We start from the raw sequence: 18,143 nt of genomic DNA on the forward strand, positions 1-18,143 counted from the left end.
CTGCCTTATCGAAAAGAAATACCGCACATCCACTCTCAGCTAGGATTTCCAAAAATCTTTCGACAGAGTTGGTTCGCATGTTGGTTTGCGACAGCTTGTAAGTGGTAAATTGGTGAAAAAATATTTAACTTTATTAAATCTTTCCTAAACAATCGGAAATAGACAGCTAAAATTAATAACACTTCCTCGAATACGTACATTATGTACAACGGGATACCTCAAGGATCACCATTGTCTATTATACTATTTGTATTCGCGTTTAATGAAATCAGTACGATAATTTCAAAGCATAAATCCATTTCGCATATTATTTATACTGATTTTGTGCTGCTTTTCGCCAAACAAAATAATTTAAATACTGTAAAGAATACCCTCTTAAAGATTCTTATTGAAATTTCAGATTGGGCCAATTGTTCAGGTGCGAATATCGCTATAAAAAAATCTAAATTATTCCACATTTTTAGAAAACACAAATGTAACTACTTTAATTTTATCTAAAATAGATTATGGTCTCCCTATCTACGGCTATTGTACAAAAAGCAATTAAAGCAAATCTTTTCACCATATCATGCAGCTGTTAAAAGAAGTATTCGTGCATTGCCAACATGACCAATAAAGTTTATGTACTTATATTAACGGAACCCCGACTCCCATCTATCGAGGAAAGAGTTTTGCATACTTGGCAAAAACTTATTCCGGAACTACTATTTGCAATAACACTCTCTTATATGGTAAAAGTCAAACTCCAATATTTCCTCCACTATTCTATATGCATTAAACTAGCTAAATCTCAGCTCTCCTAAATGCATCCAACAAATCCTACCTCATTATACAAATTAGAAACATGCTAACTGGTACACAAACATAAAAACTATGCGGATCCCTGGAAACTCAGGTATTACCGGAAATAAATGAGCCGATCAGAACGTCAAATTGGCTGCAAAACAGCCATTGATTGTTTTCGACTACATCGAAAAAAATATACACTACGCCATCTGCAACCAAGAGGGGAATAAACCTGCTTGTCCACCACCAGGTCGCTGCCTAGATATGAAGGCCTTTGTTCGCCTTCATCTTGGTCACACATCATTTATTAAATCGAAACTGAATTCTACCCTGCCAAACATCACTAAAATTTCCGAATTCTTATCTCGTACAAAGTTAAAAAATTGTATTTCAGTTTTCCCTTCTTTTCTAAATTTATTTATAACATGTAATTTTAATTCCATAGAAACTAGAAATAAATTTTATATGGAAGGTTCCATTTTATTATTTGTAAGACGGATTGTTGTTTGGCGGCTTCATGGTACCTCATTTCATTCGAAATGAGATAGAAAATGCCGTTACCATCAAAGCGAGCGTTATAGCACGTTACAAGATGCTATACAAAACTCGAAATACTGGAAGAATATCTATTTCTCCTTTGCGAATTCTATTCAGTTATATAATATTTGCCGTTCACTTTGCTCTTTTTATATGTGCTTTCAATATTTTGCTTTTTCCGCATTTGGTATTTCCATCAAAACCTCAAAATAAAAGCTTCGGTAAGTTAATAACGCAAATGTTTTCAAACTCACCAAGTCTTCAGAAGAATTGCTATGTGAATTAAAACAAAACTTTCAATAAGATTCCTTAACTTTATCGACATAAATTTCGACTCATTAACTTTGTGACAAAAAGTTGGCAACTGTAACAAATACCGTTAGCTACTTACTGTCATTCTGTTCGCCCAAAAGTGTCACTCCGGAAAAAAGGAAAATAACTTGGCCCCACCGACGATGGCGCCGCTCCTCGGCTTAGAAAGCGCCAAGTAGGTGATAAAGTAACCTTTTTACGATCTCACTCTCTACACGTTTGCTAAATTTTATTGTCTTCTATTTGTTGGTTGGCAGTCGCACATTTTTCCTTCATGTAATATGTTCCTCCTCTTGACTCTCGTACTCCAATTCTACAAATGCCTTCAATGACATTCTAAGTACCTCATACGGGTGTTATTAGACGGAATAAAAGTAAATCATAGATTTTCCATTACTCCTTTTAAACACCATTCTGTTGTTTCTATCGAATATACTATAAAGCAATTCTTTATACTCGTATTGAAGATGGGAGATTTGTGATGGATTAATGTGCGATATGGTCCTGGCAGTTTGTAAGATATGTATGTACATACATAAATAGGTGAGCACACTCGCACTATTTAGAGTAGTTTAATAGAGTCCCTCCGGCTGCAATCTCACTCAACGAGATTCAAATAAATAAATTATATACAATTAAATATATCCTTTTGAGTATATTTACATAAGTAGGTATATAAATACTATAATTTCGAATATCTTGGAACCAGTATTAACACCAACAACAATGTAAGCTTCGAAGTCCAACGCCGTATAACTCTTGCCAACAGGTGCTACTTTGGACTGAGTAGGGCAATTGAGAAGTAAAGTCCTCTCTCGACGAACAAAGACCAAACTTTATAAGTCGCTTATTGTTCCCGTCTATGTCCTTTTCGCATTTGCCACGGCGAATATCGCATGCCATGGAACTATGAACTATACGAGTTATGCGAAGACATCGACATAGTTCAGCGAATTAAGAGACAGCGGATAGGTCATGCTGTCCGTATGGATAAAAACCTTCCAGCTCTGAAAGTATTCGACGCAGTACCCGCCGGTGAAACAGAGGAAGACCTCCACTCGATTGGAGAGATTCAGTGGAGAAGGATCTCAAGTTGACGCCAAATTCCTAAAAGAAGAAACGATTGGAGCGCTGTTTTTAACTCGGCTGTAACCGTGTAAGCGGTCTCTACGCCCTTAAATAGGAAGAAGGTATATACTATTAACCGAAAAATAAGAATACACCACTCAACAAAACCTTTGCCGCTATTCTCCACACCTCTTGCTATTGTTTGGGCGCCAGAAGTTGTCTCCCGGCAAGCATCTCATAAGCGATCCCATAATTTATTTAGGCTCAAAAAATTAGTAGTCTCATTACCACTTTTATTTTTGCGCAAATTTCACGTTTTATTTCATTTTTATTGCCATCGTACGCAGCATTTCAAGAACCTAAGCAGAGTGCTCCATCTTTTCAGTCGCGAAAAGTGCATATTCTTTAAATATATATGTACATACACGAATATCTGTATATATACATATATGGCGTATGCCACGCCAGGGGAAAATACGGGTCACGTTCATTTATTTACAGCAACTGCGCTGCGAAAACTTGGCTTGCGCAGGCAGTTCATTCCGGAAATTATTTTATGATTTATAAATTTTACGATTCGCGTACAGAAACCTCCCACGTACGTGTGCGTGGCCTCGGACCCGCACAAAACAAGCTATCGACGCAGCCAGCGGTGGTCAGTCATTGTCACTGCCAAGCAGCGGCCTTCGGGTTGAGCGGCAGTCGAGAAAAGAGTCGGATCTGCGAAGAAAGAAACGCAATTCCCCACACACTCTCATACATACATATGTACATAGACTCACTCCCAAATGAACGTGCACACATAGGTAGCTCATGAAGAAATGTATGTGTCTGCATGACACCGGGTAAGTCCATCTATGCTTCGGTTTCGAGCAGGCACAGCTACCTTTCTGAGGTCTTTCGTCCAGTCAATGCTTTCACATGTACATAGCAGAAGTCACTTTTTATACTCTCGCAACAAGTTGCTAAGGAGAGTATTATAGTTTTGTTCACATAACGGTTGTTTGTAAGTCCTAAACCTAAAAGAGTCAGATATAGGGTTATATATACCAAAGTGATCAGTGTGACGAGTAGAGTTGAAACCGGATGTCTGTCTGTCCGTCCGTCCGTCCGTCCGTGCAAGCTGTAACTTGAGTAAAAATTGAGATATCATGATGAAACTTGGTACACGTATTTCTTGGCTCCTTAAGAAGGTTAAGTTCGAAGATGGGCAAAATCGGCCTACTGCCACGCCCACAAAATGGCGAAAACCGAAAACCTATAAAGTGTCATAACTTAGCCATAAATAAAGATATTAAAATGAAATTTGGCACAAAGGATCGCATTATGGAGGGGCATATTTGAACGTAATTTTTTTGGAAAAGTGGGCGTGGCTTGTTTTGTGCGTGTCAACCAAACTCTACAAAGTCGTTTCCTTCAGGCATTTCCATATACAGTTCAAAAATGGAATAAATCGGATAATAACTACGCCCACCTCCCATACAAAGGTTATGTTGAAAATCACTAAAAGTGCGTTAACCGACTACCAAAAAACGTCAGAAACACTAAATTTTACGGAAGAAATGGCAGAAAGAATCTGCACCCATGTTTTTTTTTTAAATTGAAAATGGGCGTCGCCTCGCCCACTTATGGACCAAAAACCATATCTCAGGAACTACTAGACCGATTTCAATAAAATTGGTATATAATATTTTCTTAACACCCTGATGACATGTACAAAATGTGGGTGAAATCGGTTCACAACCACGCCTTCTTTCAATATAACGCTATTTTGAATTCCATCTGATGCCTTCTCTGTATAATATATACATTAGGAACCAATGATGATAGCGGAATAAAACTTTACACAAATACGGTATTTGAAAAATATGTAAATGACGTATAATGAAATCTCGATTATCACTTTATCATGCGAGAGTATGAAATGTTCGGTGACACCCGAACTTAGCGCTTCCTTACTTGTTGCTTTTGCTTTTGTTTTTGCATGCCCCAGACACTTGAATGTATGCCAGTATTCACTTACATGTGTGTGTGTGTGCGTTGGTCACGCAAGGGCGATAAAATAAAAAACACACCAACAAAGCCGTAAGCGAAAATGAAATGAACGAAGATAGTGAAATTGAAAGTGAAGCAAAGCAAAAGGCGGCAAATGGGGTGAAGGCGAATTAAGATATCAACATATCCTCGCGTTTAAATAAATTTAATGGCGTTTGCTTTTTTGGTGCACCTTCAGCGCAAGAAGGTATTTTCTTCTTTAGTTTCACTGTCCGTCTACCTGATAACAAACTTGTGTCGATAGCACCATATCTCCTACTCACAAAGTATTTGGTGAATTTTATTGTAGTTGCTTGTTTTAGCGAGAACAAAATTGACTAATTTTTGTCCCTTCACTGCTGACCTATAAGCCAGTCAATGTGATTTCTAGCAGTCTTTACAAACTGAAATCTTTAATATCTATTAGAAGCGCAGCACTCCTTCTACAACTGTTATCAAAATATTGAACTGACTTAACCCCCAACCGAATTTCACACAGCCAATACACATGAATCATATGCGGGACAGACATTTACATGTGTAAACACTTTGCAACAAAACATAAAAGCTCCCGCACTGTGTGGATGCAAAGCCCACATGAACTTATTAAATGGAATTTCCGAATCATCCCCTGCCGCAATCGAGTGCCAGTGCCAGGGCAACAGGGCTGCATTTGGCAGCGAACAGACTCTGCTTTAGTAATCATTGCAAGCCCCAACCCCATCCTCCGCACCCACTCCCAAACGCATTATGCTCTCCACCCCGAAGTATTTTCAGCTCAATATTATCAAATTTGTATTGTGTCGGCATCAATTGGCAATTATTCGAAATTTACTGCATATTCGAGCAACTGCGAAAGCAAAGCTATCAAATTAGTTAAGCCTCCATAAGTTAGGCACGCACATATCAGCGCGGCATAGTAAGTTTTGGAGTGTATTAATAAAGAATAATTGCTAGTGCATAATGAATTTACACAATTTGCGCAACAACGAGTTGTTGTTGCAATTAAAGTAAATGGAAAGCAATGCCCACCGGTAGATTTGGTGGAACAGAAGCTGGGCACTTGCCAAATTCGATATTTCTGTATAGGCGAACCATAACGTTGACTAATATTGAGGAACGATAGTTGTGTGGAGAAACAAAGCGTATTTATATAAATCATCAACAAATTTCGATAAATTTTCAGAAGTTACCCCTCACTAAAATTACTCTGATTCAAACAAGCTACATTTAGTGGCCGACTATACATCCTGCGGCGTTTCCACCTGCCTAAAGCTTCAACCATTTTGCATTCTAACGCAAGCACTTTTAATTTGTATTTGTTGTTAAAATACTTGTAAATAATTCAAGCGCATAACCAGCTATAAATTTTTAAATTCCTTTGGGACTTAATTGATTTACTACAATGTGCTTGCTTTTGCAACGCAATAAACTGGTTTGCGCTCATTCAAATGCATTTAATATTACAGCGCCTAGCTCCGCAATAAAAGGTGAAAAAATGTTATCGGCAGTTTCGTTGTTATCGTCGTTCGATAAATCTTACGCACTCGTAGTGGCAATTTCACAACCGGAAGATACATACATACATAGCCGAAATGAAACCGCGAACTCAAATTCTAAACAGAGACTTATGTCCTCTGGATAAAAAAACATTATAACTGTAACATCAGCTAAATAGAAAATATAAACTAATCCCTAAGAAGCCTAGACAGTAGTACGAAAACACACAAACTTTCCTTACTTTAGCTGATCACTTTGTTGCAAGGTTTCCATAGGTAGGTTGGCCGTCATCTTGACAATACCTTCGACACCAAATACTTTCAAAGGATAAAATGCCTGATTTTATGACTGTTAATGGCACTATTTATATCCCAGGATGGCTGCTAACGCTGAAGCCTGGTTTGCTGAGTGTCAGAGCTCTGCGCCGATCTAAAACCGTTTGTAAGTGCTTTACCCACTTCCACATAAGAACCGACGAAGATATCGCTGTGGGTACGCAAAAGAGGATATTATGGACGGAACCAAAAACATCCACATCATGATTTTGGATGATCTTGAAATTCAGTTAAACGAGATAGCTGACACTCTAAAGATAGCTGAAGACGCTTTGAACACATAGTTAATAAATACCTGGGCATATGAATTTGTATGCCTTAGTACAGTTAGAACGTTGGCAAACCTTATTAAAATTGCTGCCGAATCATTACCGAATCTAGCCTCAGCGACTTAAGAAAGTATTCGCTGAAGAGTCGCCCAACGAATTTTTTGAACGTGCTTTCCAAAGTAAACAGGACTATGTTTTAAATCTAGCACCCCTGGTGGCGCCATCTATATGTCGACTAGTGCGTTAGAATCTGCTATCTTTATCGATTGTCCAGTGAGAATTTCATGATTGGAAGTGAAGTTATTGCGTTTTAAGTGTCAGTATGTTTGTGTTATCGGTGTGAAAATGAGCTTCGAACAAAGAGCCAACATTAAATTTTGTTTTAAAATTGGTAAAACTTTTATCGAAACGTTTGAATTAATGCAACAAGTTTATGTCGATGATTGCCTATCCCGTAGCAGAATGCACGAGTGGTTTCAACGTTTTAAAAGTGGTCGTGAGGACATAAATGACGATCAACATGTGGGCCAATCAAAATCCGTGATCAATAGAAATTCCATGGAAACCGTGAAAGCGTGAATTCATCAAAAATCAGCCGAAATCATCATTGAAATTCATGAAAATGGAATTGAACATCTCCAAAACATGAATTTATCGCATTTTGACCGATCATTTGGGCTTACAAAAGGTGTGTGCACGGTTTGTTCCGCACAAATTGACTGACGACCAAAAATTGCTCAGAATCCAACATTCGATCGACGCTTGTGACCGATTATTTGACCAAAAATCACATTTTAACCATTAACCACTCACGATTTTCACCTGATACAGCACGGTGTGACTTCTTCCTTTTCGGAAAAATGCATTTGCCCAAGAAAAAGAAAGCGTTATGCAGACGTAGAGGCCATTCAAAAGGCTTGCACCGGCATACTGACGGCCATACCGGCCAACGAGCTAAAACACTCGTTCGACATTCTTTTTGACCGCGTAAAAAGCTGTATTGAAGCAGGAGGAGAGTATTTTGAATAAAATAAATTGATTTTGCCGAAAAAACCATTTGCTCTTTTTCTTTTAAGTCCCGTTTACTTTGGAACGCATCTTGTATTACAATGGAGATCCCAAAGTCCTAGGTGCGTCGTCAGTCATCTACCCCCCCTACAGCAAGAATAATACCAAGATCTTGAAATATCGCTATAATCGGTCCCCCATAGCAACTATAATGAATATAAGGCCGAATTTTGTTAATAAAAATTCTTTGAATAGACTCACTACCAAACCAACGACCAAATTGCTTTTGTGCAAAATATCTAAGACGGGTGACTTCTACAAAACCTAGTCAGCGAAATGTTCAAAATGACCATCGGAAATATATTTTGCATACTTTTTTAATGGAATTGATATACATTTTTCATTTGAACCACTCCAAATATAATTTTCCACACCGATTAGACTCCTGTTAAGGCTCGTATATTTTCACTTTCACTTATCTAAACTAAACTAACGCGTTTAAAATAACTGGATTATACCGCTCAAGTCGACGTCGATACCTCAATTAAAGCTGACAGCGAAAATCCTATTACGCAATTACACATTAAAACCTCAAATGCACACCTCGAGCTCTTTATGCCATCTCCTCAGTGGGTCTACCCTTTCATTGTTGCTGTCGCCGCAAATAGGCCAACTGCATCATTCAATGTTGCCACAAAATGCCACAGTCATGCAAATGACATCGGACAGCCATTCGGCAGGTTTGAGAAAATTTAGTCTGCAAAAATACCAGGAAGGGATCCTTGCTTCGAGCCTTGGCACAGCGTGTGTGAAGATGTCCACACGCTCATGTGCACCCGCTCCTCAATTATGCCCGTGCACGAACTAAGTCTTCCGAAACCATGGTAAATGAACAGCTGGGATTCAACACAATGAGTGAAGTAGCAGGTGGGAGTTTGTTGTTGTTACGATACGTTGTTGATGCTATGTCACTCTATTGTCAGCATTAAGGATATTAATATCTCTTGCCAACACGCTACCACACACCCGACCACAAGCACATTTCGGTAACCCTAGACACACATTCATGTGAGCGAGCTCACACTCACACCCCGAAAAGGAAAGGATTCACTTAAGCCGTAAAATAATTAAAATTAAAAGGATATCGTTGCACTCTCGTACTTATGCTTAAGACAGAGTGCGAGAGGTTAGTGGGAAAGCTACTTGTGTTTATGGGACCCACAACATCTGCAGTTTAAAGTGTTTTAAAATTGCATGATTTAAACCCAAAGTTGTACTGTTACCTTTATCCCCATTTATGGAAGTGTGCCTGTCAAGTAATTAGAGTGGTTGCTTTATCAGATGTATCTCAGAGCAAGTGACTTTAGCAAGCTGAATCTTCAAATATGTGTATTAGAGTCCATCCCCCATGAAAGCCTTGAATACACATTGCGATTTGATTTCCGATCACTTCGTTAGAGAATTTAAATTTTATCAAGAAATGCTCGTTTTACCTTTTTGAAAATATTATCAAAATATCATCAGAGAGGAACAAAAAACCATTGAAATGGTTTTCCAAGGCTCTTCATGGATGTGAGCTTTACTAACCTCTGTCCTCAACTTGCGCTGCTCCATTTTCGTGTCAACCCTTCCCTCACAAAATTTCTTTAAACACAGCAAGTCGCAATCGATAAACTCATTTATCACTAAGTGCAAATCCCTTCATAAATTTCTATGCTCGAAGTGTTAAGAAATGCGATAAGATGGCAAAATCTCCATGTAATGCTGCTAGCCATGGTGAGCAACAAACAGTATAATGGCAGCAGCAAAATGCTAACAACATGTAAACATTAATTTTTGGTAAGAGCTCAAAATCATCCTCAGCGCTGAGTCGATGCCAGGCGGCTGCTATGGAAATGTTATTTATTTTTTTCCGTAATGCCTTGCCGAAGCAGCCACGCCACCACGGCAGCTTCAAATAGGTTCTTTATTACAGCTTTTGTTGTCATTAAATGCACGCACACTCGCTTGCAAAACTCCGAGCTCGACAATTTCTTCACACTCAAGGAAACACATGCTCCCAGCAGATAATAGGACAGCACTGGGTGAAAAAGAGTCGACCGTATAATACACAATCAGTACTCAAATTGGCAAAAGGCTTGACTGCAACACTCTTGAGCACCTACTTACCCATAACCCTAACTGATATTAGAAGTTGCGCTGTTACCACATGTTCCCTAAATCAATAGCCTCAAATTTCCGAGAATTATTAGAGATGCCTTAAGAGCACTGCAGTTCGGTCTTGACTGTCGCCCCTGTGAACATCAGGAACCAGTCTTGGCGCACTAGGCACTAGGCGCGTTTCAAGGGGATTCATGAGTGCACATGATTGTTGCGTATACGCCCCATCGGCCCTGCCTCCGCTGCAGTCGTCAGCAATTAGATTTCGCCAGTCACAGCAAATAACTCTGGTGACAACTGAGTAGTGCTGCGCTTATATTTTATTTATGCTTCTGTGTATTTTTTGCACTCGGTGAATGTAGCCGAAGTGAGAGAATTTATGTACTTTCTTAAATATAAATAACTTTGGCGCGATAAGTGCTACAGTGATAAAATAGGAAGAAGAGCAGAGCAAATAATTACTTGCACATATAAATCAACTACATTCGCTATTAGCCTTAGTACTGCTGATACTACACATATGCATACACGGCCAACAGAATGCTTGAGGTATAATTTAATTTGACTTCGGAAATAAATCGAATTTCCACAAATTTGCTAATGGCTGTTGCTCTTCAGTCGTCTTCATTTATTTGAACATCGTCAAAATAAACAAAATGTGTTTGCCACGAAGTTTTCTGACATCGCAATGGCTTTTCGCAGTTCACAAGACAAATGCTAGGAAATTTAAAGGCTCGATGCATAACTAATTTTAAGGTAAATTTGCGATTTTTAATTCAATTATTTTCAAAATTCCTCGAATACTTTCAAGCACTAAGTCTTTCCACTTCTCCTCTTCGTATGGCAGACGTGCCACAATAGCTTGAATGTGTCTCACAGGAATATTTCTCAAGCTATTAGCTTCAAGCATGCAGTATTTTGCCGCTTGAGGATTTCCATTTGTCAGATTAACATAACTGGAGTGTAACTGTCCAGCAAAATAACCAAGATGCGCAAACTCCTAGAACATATAGAACGAAGCAATGAGAACAGTTGGGATATTCATCTCACTGAAACATTGTTCAGTACACTCCAAAGTTCTTGTGAAAAGAGAAGGTAGTTTTCCTGCTTCGGCAGCATTATTCTTCAGTGCCGATAACTACCAATTTTTATACTCTTGCGAACATATTGCTACAGATTATGACAGTTTTGTTTCCTTAACGGTTGTACCTAAAACTAATCGAGACTGATATAGGATTATATATACTATATACAAATGATCAGGATAACGAGACGAGTTGAAATCCAAGTGACTGTCTGTATGTCCGTCCGTCTACTAAGAGCGCAATAAATCAATAGCTAAATGTGCCAAAGGCATTAAATTTTATCTCCGAGATTGCATGAGAGGGCTTTATAGGAATCGTTGCGAAGGTTTTTGGTGAATTTAAGAATTTAATGAAATTTTAAATTCCATCTGATTCTTTCACTTTCCAATACACAAATCAAGAAGCAATCGATATAATATTTTGCGCAAATAATTTCCTTAAAGTATGCACCTTATGACCAAAAATTGCTCAAATGCAACTAAAACCGTTCAAGCCACTAGGTACCGAATATGTGGGCCCCAGGATCTATAGTTGACTTTTGACCGAAAATATCGGTGAATATAATATAAATATATAATGCATAAATATATACAATTGAAATTTAGAGAGAATCCTTTCCTGACAATACTAACTTTGTGTATCAAAAATTGGCTGAATCGGGTCAATCCCTGATGACTTTTTTTACTGAATATATCAGCCAATATTTGAGTTATTTTAATGAAAATGACAGAACTTGTTTTACTCATAACAGTGTATCTTTCTGCCTAAAATTGCCAAAATTTAGCGAAAACCTGACCTAGCCCCCATATAACTAATATCAAGATCTTCGAACATCCGGCTGACTGTAATCCATATGATTCGTGATTGTATGTAAGGTACCTTAATAAAACCCAAGGAACATTTTTTTTGTGTGCGGCATGATAATATTTAATCGATAAAACCGGGTTGAGACTGCCCCAACTCCCATATAATACATAAATAGGTTACGTTTTTCAAACAGAGTCGGTGAGTGTAGAAGTTATGTATGTATATTTAAAATTGCTGAGATTCCGATCCACTGGTTGACGTTTTCCATCTTAAAGTATTTCCCTGGCTTTGATTCTTGCAAGTTGCAAGAGTATAAAATGTTCGGTAGCCCCCGAACTTAGATCTTCCTTTTTTGTATTTATGTTCTTGTATACGCTTTAACTCGAGTACTGCAACACCGTCCTTCCTCCTTTGCGGCAACGTTCATTTTGATTTCGACTTGCTTGCAAGCAATTTATTTATTGCCACATCATAAATCTCAGCATAAAGCCATTGTGGAAAAGAGCTGTTAATGTTCCTTAATGTTCGTGTTGCCGCACCGAACGCACTAGCTGCAGATGATTCTTGTGGCTGTTGCGTTGTTATCATGTTGCCACTTCTGCCTTTCTTGCTGCAGCCATCCGATTTTCTTTACTTCCCATGTTCAGCTTTTGGCCATTGAGGCTGAGGTTTTCGCCGACCTAAATGTCTCATGAATTAATTCACGAACTATTTACTTTAACGATCGCAGCAAAGTGGGCTTGTCTTAACCAGCAAAAATCCACATTTTGTCCATCTTTTATCATCCATGCAGTGGACTCATCCCACACGCAATTGGGGCACTGCATTTGACATTTGATACCTGATGTTTCCAAATGCCTTAGATTCATCCAATTAACGCAAAGCTCCTAAATAATTGGTACAATAAGAATCTAAACCCATTTAAATACAGATTACAAGACTAGACCGTTGCAGGCTGTTGTTCAAACTCTTGGAGTTATCTGTCTAATAGAAGGTTCTTCACGGTTTAAGCCCTTAAAAAATTCTGCTAGATTATTTTAGAAATCTTTTATGTCAGAACTACCTGCAGTCGAAAAAGACGCGCCAGCTATTGAAGCGGCTCTCGCACTTACATACTTGCAAAGGTGTGCGTGCATACATATTTACTCACGAGTTTGCCGCCAAGTTATAAGGTAGGAGAAAGTTCGGAAATTGCGACACGAAGGTGCAATAAACTTAACGACATGTCATTTGAGATTCTGCTAAAGCCAGTGCGTCAACACTAATGACAGTGACACGAGTGAGTACAACAAAAACAAAACAAACACGAAAGCGAACAAACAGAAATCAACTTCGAACAAAATTCATTTCAGTTAATGGCGAATTAGCGTAATTAGTGCTTAACGCGCAAAGCCACAACAACAAATATGCCCAATTCGTGCAACCATTGACAATAGAATAGGGCAGCAGTATTTTTAGAAAAGCAACGAAACTTGATTCGCGCAAAGGCAACCGCTGAAGACGGGCATAACACCGTTATTACAGTCACGTTTGATATGTCATTTCTTTCAATTTGCTTGCACACGCCAAGGAGCATAGGGCCCAAAAGCCAAGCACCCACACAGGCGCTTAGGTCCAACTGCCCATTTTACTGCGTTACTGCGTCACCTCTTTTTGCCGACTGAGAGATGAATTTCAATCAGAGCCTGAAAGATTATGACATGAATGGAGGACGATTTCATTTTCTGCTCTCATCAGCACGTCAAAGTGTTCAGGGCTAAATAAAGGAGAAAGTTTTGAAAATAAAAAACACACAAACAGACAGACGGACAGACGGACAAAGAGACTAACGGACGGCAGAGAAATAATAAATGAATAAAAAATGAAATGGAAAAGAACATTAAAGAGAGCAGTTAATTAAAATAGTAATTAAGAGTGACAGGTGCATTCATTTCCCTCTTTTCGACAGGCAGATAATTTGTGCGACTCCTCCTCCGCTCGTCCGACACAAGTAACGAGCTCGACGGTCGCGACTACAACAAGTATGAACTGAAACAAAATGCTTTTGGATGCAAGTTTTTCTTTGGCAACAAGTGTTTGTTGACTTTTATGTATGGATGTGAGACTGAGGGGAAAGTGGGGAAGTGACTCGAGCTGAATGATGCCTCTGAAGTGGGTCATGCTGAGCCATGCTGAAAGACGGCTGCCAGCAGACTGTCACGAAATTGGATTGCAACCCAGCAAAATATTGCAATATATTCTTTAATGCAAAGTTAGTCATTTAGAATTAGAATAAGGCGGCACGGCCCTGCCACAAATCTCCTAGTATATTTAAACATTTTAATTTTCTAATCAACATTTCGGATCGATAACCACAGATTTAAAGACATGCCGGCACAAATTACGAATGAAGAGTTGGTGCTAACGATACAAAGAGATTTCTTTATAAAAGTGGGTCAAACCAAATATCCGCACCTCATTACCGAAGGATTAATTTTCCTACCGGGCGAAAAAATGTGAAATCAAACGACATATACATACATACATATGAATAGTATATATGACCTACTGCAACACTTTCATGCAACATTTGCATCCACGAAAGCCATGTGTCTCCGTTTCATTTTCTAAAGCTCGCTATTAATTTTTCCATTTGTTTGCGATGTGCGCGGCTCCAATTATTTGTCTGTCCCTTCCAATTAAGCCGCATACAGCCACCCATGCCAAGCCTCAGCTTTTGGTGAGAAAATAAATATTCGATACATTCAAAATAAATTACTCGCTACTTGTAAATATGTATGAAATACATATATGAATGTTTGTATATGTACACACGGGTATGTGTATGTGGGCACACACAAAAGTGAATTTATGTTGTCAGCAGAAAATACCCAAGCACAGGCGCTCAACGCCTCTAAAGGGACTATTTTCATTGACGCATAGCAGAAACGGCAAATTTTTAAACGACATTATACTGCAATATCGCAACTACAAAATAAATAAGTCAGTATCGAGAAATTAAAGGTGTAATTCCCAAAGACCCTAAATGATAGCCGCCGTGCGAGCTGTGGGAATTTCAGTCGAACTGCCCATAAATCTAGCAAAATACTGCACGGTTGAGCTACTGCGAAGCTGAAAGGATATTGTGACATTGCATACAAGATCTGGGAACTGCTTTAAGCAGATTACAAGTTCTCCTCCAATCCATTTGAAATCCATCTGAAATCCTACATTCTACGAAAATTGCGCCGAGATTTTAATTCCACCACAGACGCACTGTGTCTCCATTGAAGCAATGTGAAGAAAGCAATGTGCGACGGCGGGATTATCAAAGCTGTAACGTACAGCGTACGGCGACCAGACTGCCAGAGTGAGAAAATCTTTTGCAAATTTTCGATAATCCTTTAAAATTTAAGTACTGGATGCCACCACCTGAGCAATGTACAGAGTGCACACGAGTAATTTTTTCCTTAAGATCAAGCACAACTCCTGTACATTCGCTTAATCAAAGCAGTGATAAACAACGAAATCCTTGCTTCTTCACTCAGTTTCACTTTGCTCAAAAATGACACTCATACGCACTGACGTATTCCTTTTCATAACCAATTGATAACACTCATACGCGAGACATATGCCATGCAAAGGAAGCACAATACTTACTTCCCTGCCCAAATGTTTCACTGTTTGCTATTGCGTGTGCAGTTCTTGCAACAAACAGCGGCACATCAGCGCAGAAGGGAGCTGTTCCGTTCAATGGCGAACGACCTCATTCGATACATAAATATTGAACCAAGAAAAAACAGTAACAATAAAAAGTTGTGAAAATATAGTGGAAAAATTTTTTCAGCAGAGAATAAAACTGGGTAACGGTGATTTTGAATTTTTTTCGTTTCATTAAAAATTGATTGCGTTGTTGCACATTGAGCAAATATTTGCGACGTGGCTCCGAAACTGCATTGGCAAACAAATACGAAGCGAACTCAGATCGGCATACAAGAGTGATAGCGTTGTGCAACTGGCAAAGTGAAACAACGCTTTTAGTATTAAATTTGGAGGAACACATCTTTGCAAACAATTCCTTATGTTGTTTATATTTTTTCTTTTAACTTGTAAATAATCTGAAGATATAATTTCACAACAAAATCACAACCGTAAAGGTAAGGAATTTAATCAGCAGATAATAAGAGTTATTTAAAACTCGAGTAAAAATAGATATAGGCCAAGAATGCATATAAGCCCAAAATAAAAAATTGTGATAGCATTGCCAACGAATCGTTGGCTACTAAAAAGTAGCAAGAGCGAAATAAGTTCATTAAGAGTGAGGTGTATCACTGCTGGTTGCCTAGGTTCCACGTATACTTGTACTTCTCTAACTCAAAAGGCATGAGACAAAAAATATAAGACGTAATGCTGAGAACTTAAAGTATATCTTAAGTAAGGTAAGTTAATTGGTTTTTGAATTTTGTATTTATGACGTTTATAATTCAATATGCCATACTCAATCGAGTAATAAGATCTAGTTGCCATTGAATCATGCTAAAATATCCATTTATGGTATATGGATACAAAATCGTATATTAAAGGGAATTATTTTCAATATAATTTAATTTAATACACTTATGGAATTTATTTGCCAATGTTAAACAAAGTTGGGGCGTCATCTCAAACTAACAACTATTGTTATATAAAGCTTACTAACGACTATCCATCTGTAATTCGCATTGAACAGGATTACTGAAATATTAAGGAACTCACCTTGTTAGTTACAACACGCTGACACTGCTGGCTATGAAGCCATTACATCCGAGTACGCAGTGTCGTAAAGTTGCTCGATATGTGGAATAAAATATTTTCAAGTTAGTATAAATCACGGGTCTGCAATGATAGGCATAACCACACACTAAAACTCGACTTTTCACCGAAAAGAGGCAACAGATAGCGAACTCGATTAGATCTCCAAACGAACTTTCCCGCTTCCAAAAAATAGAGCTTAAGTTCACTGAGTAATTGCAGCTTGTTGCGCACTTTTTTATATACTTTCACTCGCCATGGTTTGATACCCACCAGCGCTTGCTCCCAACACTTCCGACGCGCAATTAAACGATTTGCCCACGGATAGGATCTTAATCGGTATTATTTACAATAATTTTTCCATTTTGATTGGCACTTGCTCAATTTGCTAAAAACATGGGCGGCTGCACACAACAACTCACATATTCTCTACTATTTCTATTTGAGGAAATGGTGTAGAGTTTTGCGACCCAAAGTGATGAAGGGCCATTAGCATTATGCCTTTCGCTGCTATTTCTTTGCTTTGCACACACTACATATTAAACAAGCCACTCAGTGATTTAGATGAAAACGGAAATTCGGAAAGTGGTGGGATGTCTAGCACGCAAATGTATCGACACAAATCCGCGGTAAGCCCTGAAAGCGCACATGGGCACTCGAAAACACACGCCCGCACAAACTTGCGCGTTGTATTTTTATATTTCCGATATTCTGCTTCGTTTTTACGGCTACGTTTTCTAATTTACCACTGCGACAAATTCCACTGATTTCTGTTGTTGTTGTTGATGTTGTTGCTCTTATCATTTGCTATTTAGTTTCGCCCCGAATTCATCCTCACTCAGGGCACAACAGCGGAAAATCCGCTTTGACGCGCACACACACGAACACGAGCGGTTTCCGCGCGAGATCGCGGCGATTGTATCGTGGCGAGGCGAATCAGCCGACTCACATGGCGTATGAGTGACATTTAATTTCAGCCGGCGTACACCATTTACACAACACTGCCGCGCGCCAACATCGCAAGTAGAGAATAGCTGCGGAATCCCAAAATATTGCGGTGCTTGGAAAAATAATCCTTGGCGAGTCGATTTTGATGTGTTCGTTGGGGACGCATCGGCAACGAATTATTTTGGTTTCATTCACACATTTACTCCAAAATTATTTTTTTATTAGGATATTTATGCTTTCACAAATCTTTAAGCACACAAGCACTTAATTCAAGTGCGGTTCACTTTTTCCGAAAACCTTACGAAACACTTGCGAGTCGCCTTAGTCGCCAGCGTTTTCCCGCCTTATCCGACGCAAACACGTTATCGCTTAGAATTCCGACGTCAACTAGTCTCGCGCGCTGTTCACAAACTGACGTGCTGTTTTGTTCTTTGGGCTCTTTCGTATAGCCTGCGTCGGCATGTCTCGTGCCTGCAAATGTCAACAAACTATTACCAGCCCCAACGTCCTTTGCCTTCATTCCA

The 18,143-nt window shown here is 38.9% G+C and overlaps 1 protein-coding gene across 2 annotated transcripts in view; it reads right to left on the reverse strand.

Moving 5' to 3' along the window:
* LOC120774914 (teneurin-a) overlaps nt 1-17,151 on the reverse strand; it is a 226,763-nt gene extending 209,612 nt beyond the window's left edge. For both annotated transcript variants that reach the window (XM_040104788.1, XM_040104787.1), the window contains exon 1: nt 16,636-17,151. The gene's annotated coding sequence lies outside the window, so the exon portion shown is untranslated. The remainder of the gene's footprint in view (nt 1-16,635) is intronic.
* Between the last annotated feature and the right edge of the window lie 992 nt (nt 17,152-18,143).

Source organism: Bactrocera tryoni, chromosome 4 (genome assembly GCF_016617805.1).
Source record: "Bactrocera tryoni isolate S06 chromosome 4, CSIRO_BtryS06_freeze2, whole genome shotgun sequence".
Classification (NCBI taxonomy): Eukaryota; Metazoa; Arthropoda; class Insecta; order Diptera; family Tephritidae; genus Bactrocera; species Bactrocera tryoni.